A 6,000-nucleotide genomic window follows, 5' to 3' on the forward strand; every position below is an offset into this window, starting at 1 on the left:
TGTGAAGGGAAGGGGAGAGGGAGTGGGAGAGGGGAGCGTTGTGGGTGGGAGGGAAGTTACGGGGTGGGGGGGAAGCTATTGTAATCCATAAGCTGTACTTTGGAAATTTATACTTATTAAATAAAAATAAATAAATAAATAAATAAAGTTATTGTTGAGCAGATCCAGAGAGTATCCATTTTACAAGATTATGAGAATTTAGATGGATGGTGGTTGTGATTACACATTATGAATATATTTAATAACACTGAACTGGACTTTCAAAAATGGTTAAGATGGGGACCAGTGCTGTGGCACAGCAGGTACAGCTGCTGCCTGTAGCATTGGCATCCCATATGGGAACCGGTTCAAGTCCTGGCTGTTCCACTTCTGATCCAGCTCTCTGCTATGACCTGGGAAAGCAGTGGAAGATGGCCCAAGTCCTTGGGCCCCTGCATCCACATGAGAGACCCAGAGGAAGCTCCTGGCTGGATCAGTGCAGCTCCAGCTGCTGCAGCCACCTAGGGAATGAGCAGATAGAAGACTTCTCCTTCCTCTCTCTCTCTCTCTCTCTCTCTGCCTCTCTGTAACTCTGCCTTTCAAATAAATAAATAAATCTTTTTAAAATGGTTAAAATGGTAAATTTTATTTTGTGTATGTTTTAACACAGTTAAAATGTTGAAAAATTGACACTGGGATAGTATATCCCAGTTAAATTGATGCTACAGAAAATGAACCCTGGAATGAATATATAGGGTCACCACACTCCAGGATAAGGCAAGATGGAATGCAATGATAATACTGGCAAGGGTTTTTTTTTAATCCATAGCATAGACAAAATATACAAATGAAGTGGTTACTTAAAGAGGGAAAAAAGGTTTTTGGTATATTTCTCCTTTATACTAAATATTACAAGACAATAAAAGCAGCATTTACTATATTTAAAGAATGCTAAGACATATAATCTATAGATCATTTATTATGCAAAATATTAGTTTTTAAAAATCCTAACCAATAACAAAAGAATAAAACTCAAGAATCAAGAATAATCAAAGTTACAAATTAAAAACAAGGCTATGTGGGATAAGGATTTCTGGTTAAAAAAGAAAACCTCTGGTAGTTAATTTTGTGTTAGTTTGGGCTAGTGGGTACCCAGACAGCTGGTACAACATGATTTCTGGGAGTATCTCTGAGAGTGTTTCTGTAAGAGATTAGTGTTGGAATCCACGGACTGAGCAAACATCACAAGCCGTGGGCACCATCCAAGCCATTGAGGGCCTGAATAGAATGAAAAGGCAAGAGGAAGAGTAGATGCTCTCTCTGTCCGTGAGCTGAGATGTCCATCTTCTCCTGCCTGCTGACACTGGAGCTCTTGGCTCCCAGACTGAACTGGTTTTCTGGACACTCCAGCTTGTGAACAGCAGGTCCTGGGACTTCACCATCTCCATAATCACATGAGCCAGTCCCCATAATAAATCTGCCTCTATGTATCTGTCTAAAAATGGATGGATCCGTGCATGAATTTATCTATCTACATATTCATCTATCAAAGAAGGTACGCTACCATGTCCACACTTACCTATACTTTTATGCTTCTATCTATGGGTTCATGTATCTATCTACCTGCAAATATCTGTGTGTATGTCTCTCTCCATTTATCTACCTCTATCCCTCTCTCCCTCCATATGTCTGCCCATCCTGTCTATCAATATCTCCTATCATTTCTGTTTCTCTGGAAAACCCCAACACCCTATTACAAAAGTGCTGCTGAGTATCATAACCTAAAACAACCTGAGATTATGTAACTGACTGCATTAAGTAACTTAAAAAAGTGAAGATGTTGTGTTCTCCTCCATGATAGCTCCTTAATCAATATTTAAAACAAAATAATCCTTTGTGAATTTTGTTTCTTAATATGGGGGCAGTCTTATTATTGAATGTCAAACCTCCCTCCAAAAATATATGTTCCCTTCAGAAGTTCACCATGTACTCTAACTCCCATCAGAAAGCAGGCCCACTTGAGCTGCCCTTGTCTTGACTGTCAAGGAACAGTTTCATTTTCTTTGTTTTTGTGTCTTTTTTTTCTTCATACCATTGTTGAACTCTTTACTTAACATAGAGTTAATCATATGTGTATAAAGTCAATTGAAAATAGATCTCAGTAAAAAATAATAGTGGGAATAAGAGAGGGAAGAGGAAGTTTGTAACTACAAAGCTGTATATTTCTGCATACATTCCTATGGACTTATTCTAAAGGTACAGTTTAAAAACTTGTCATGGGACTCCAAATCCCATTAAGATGGGCAGTAAAAATGCCATCTTAATTGTTAAAGTGATCGTATTAAGTGTTAAAGTGAACATACGGATAGGATTAAGTGTTAAAGAGATCATTTAAATAGAATTGAGTGCCTGGCAATAATAACAGGTGGAATTAAAAAGGAGAGAATGTCCAACATGGGAAGCAGTCCACACAGCAGACTCATAGAATGACAATCGCTTTACATAACACTCTGATCTCGGAATCAGCCCTTAAGGCTTCCTGGTCTGGCTGAAAAGCCCATGAGAATATTTTAGGCATGGAAAGCTAAGATATTGTGGCAAAAATTATTCCACATGAAGAATCTCTGTGAGACCCCAGCAGAACGAAGTGGCCATCAAAGAAGGATATACTTTTCTCTAAAGGGAAGAGAGAACTTCCACTTTGCTTATTGCCTTGTCCAAACACTGATGGAGTTTGGCAGCTCATGTCAAGAGCTTCAGGTGGTCACTGACATCATACATAGGAGTGCTAATTGTTAAATTAACAAGAGTCACTGTGCACTACCTCCCCATGCAAGACCTATGTCCTCAATGAGTTTATTGAGAGTTAACTGTAAAACTAGTTCTCAATCAGTTTTCTGAGGTGTGTGTGTGTACAAATTGTTGAAATCATTACTTAGTATAGAGTTACAAAGTTACAAATAACTTCATGTACAAAGTTAACTGAAAATGAATCTCAATGGAGAATGGGACTGGCCAGGAAAAAGGGAGAAGGAGCAGGGGTGGGAGAGTGGGTGGTAGGGCTGTTATGGTGGGAAGAGTAACCATATTCCTAAAGTTCTACTTATGAAATGTGTATTCCTTAAAAAATAAATTAAAAAAGAAAAGAAAGCAGGACCCCTGGTCCATGTGGGGATCACACACAGAGCTTACTTGGGTTAGTCATCTGTGTGCATGTTTGAAATTTTGCATAGCAAAACAATTTTGAAGATAAAAGGGATACATGTGGGGGCCAAAGAATGAAAGCAAAACTCTAAAAGTAAATATAAAAATTTTATACATAATTTTGAACAAGTTACTTTTCCAAAATTAAGAGAAGTAAAAGGGCAAGTTAAGAAATGTTAAGTATCGAAATGTCTCCAGGAAGTTTCCAAGATATTTTGCTAACTACATCAGATTGACCTCAAAAGAACTCTTCTCATAAAATAACCAAAGAAAATACTTGGCAAGGCACAGATAGCCAATTTGTCCTAACAAAGAAGAAATGCTTAAGATGAATTGTGTGATTTTGTCCCCCTAAGTTAATGCTACAATTACTTATTAAAAAATTAAATAAATAAAATATAAAACAAATTTTTAAGAAGCAATGCTTAAAAGGACAAATCGTACTCAAGGAAAAAACACCGGAAATTTTTTAAACAAAATTTTTAAGTAAGATTTTATTCAGATGATGGAATTCATAGTTCTTTGCACCTGCATTTTCCAAATATTCTTAATAAAAATTGCAACATACATAATGCATAAATTTTTCAGTATTTAGGTTCTCTTTTTTGTTCTTTTCTTGAATATATTAGAAAGAATAGATGTTTCAGTAAAAATTATATTTTATTGTTTACTCAACTCTTATTAAAAATGAATGTATTCTATTTGAAAGTAATTCAGTATGGAAATAAAATAAACTAGATACTAAAATACATTATCATCAACTTAATTTCCATAAATCCAGAAATTTGACAAAAGCAACTAGGAGTCTGATAATGACACAGGCACACACTGATAAGGTTGAATTTTCATGGATCAAAAGCCAAAAAACCATAGGCCACAGGAGGTTTATTTCCGATAACCCCTTTTAGTTTTGGTGCTGTTTTGATTACTATGGAACTTGCAGTCATTCTGTTCTTTAGAAGCTCTCACCAGAAAAATAGTCATTTCAAAATGAAAAGCATTCAATCTTTAGTCAAACTACCTGAATCAATACCCTTATCTTCCACAAAGGGTGCCATCATTTCAGCTGCATCCTTGACACAGGTACCTGTTTTATGATTTGCCTCAGACATCAACCTGTTTTTTATACACACCTTTTAATCTCTTCACTGCCTCTGCTCGTTATTGTTTACTGTGCTATGGAAATCTTCCATTGGTCTATTGAATCCCATTCTATGTGGGGGCTGATAGTACACCTGGCCTTTAAGGCACCCATTCATTTTGCAGGAACCCTGCTTTCTTTCCCAGGACGTTTTACCTTTGCCTTTTGCAACTCTCCACATTTCACTCCAAGAAGATTTATCATCCCTGTTGTCCTCACCAACCACTTCTGTTCTAATTGAAGAGCCCAATAAATTAGATTTCTTCACTGTCACTTTAGAGAGCTCTGAGTTGGACACTTCTAACTATGGCCTGGATAGTCCCTAAGAATTAGGGTCAGACCCCTACATTTCAAGAGTGTCACAAAGTAGTATAGACACAAAGAAAAACTTTCATGTATAAATAAACTTTTGGCTACATGTGGTTTAAATATTGACTGGACACAAAAAAAGGAAAGAGAGCTTAACTTGATGTGAACACTGAAGTATCCACTTTATCTTTTATTGATCATTACAATAGATACAACTTAAATTTCTAAATGTTTGCTGTATCGTTTCAGTTATCATGGAAAAATGTAATTAAAACAGAAGTTTACTTTTGTACAAAAAGAAATTTAAAGACCCATGCAGTATTTTTTGTCACAACACAAAATTCCCATAGACTTTTTGAAGACCCCTGTATACATGGAATCACAAAGTTTTTGCTTGAAAATAAACTTATCTTTTAATTCCCTTTTCCACAAACTATTTGAGGTCCCCTAATTGTAGCTTTATTTAACATAACTATTTCCTGTGCATCAGAGAGCGCATGAATTCACAAGTTCCTATCCATTGATCCCTTGCTTCCCGCTAGGCTTTCGGGAATACACAGACCATAAAGAAGTGACATGGACGGATGCCCACAGTCTAGGGAAGGGAGCACACTCCCTGATTTTTATAATCTATCATGTATTTCAGGGAGTACCCAGGCCTTATCCAACTGCCTTTACATATCAAACTGAGTACAAGGCAGCAGGGATTTCATATCCAATAGGAAAAGAACGGATTCCTCCTCAGAACCACAACGAGTCTGCTTCCCAGAAACAGAAGGGGATGAAGCCGGAAAGCAGCAGCCCACCAGGTGCTTCTGGGAGCACGGAGCTGGCCGGGAGCTTCGTGCTCATCCTAACCCTGCGTAGGGCTCTCCTTGAGGCTGCTAACAACGTCTCTGGCAGCAGAGTGTAGCTCAAAGTTCCATGCTGGCTTAAAGGGCAACAGGAAAGCCACTTGGTACCTGTAACTTTTCCTGTCTAAGGGAAGGGCAAAGCTGGCCTCCTCTGCCGAGCCCCTTCCTCCCTACCAGCCTGTCCTTGGCCCCTCTTCAGCAAACCAGAAACCCCACAGGGCAGCACCGACGAGAGGACTTGAGCCACGGTGTTTATGCCGGTACTTGAAGACTCTCCAATTTTCACTTTCCAGCTTAGAACCCGGAAGATCTGCTCCCCTTAACCCACTTTTGCTTTCCCACTGCGTGCTTTGGAGAAAGGAGTCTTCCCCATATCAAGCTATATCTCCACCTATCCATCTCTCCCCATGTGTATGTACACATAGTGGAGATGTGTGGTACCGTGGCCTCCAGGCAGGCGTCTCACAGGACAAGCTGCATGGAGCATAGAATAAGCAGCATTACAATCAGGGT

Source organism: Oryctolagus cuniculus, chromosome 10, assembly GCF_964237555.1.
Source record: "Oryctolagus cuniculus chromosome 10, mOryCun1.1, whole genome shotgun sequence".
Classification (NCBI taxonomy): Eukaryota; Metazoa; Chordata; class Mammalia; order Lagomorpha; family Leporidae; genus Oryctolagus; species Oryctolagus cuniculus.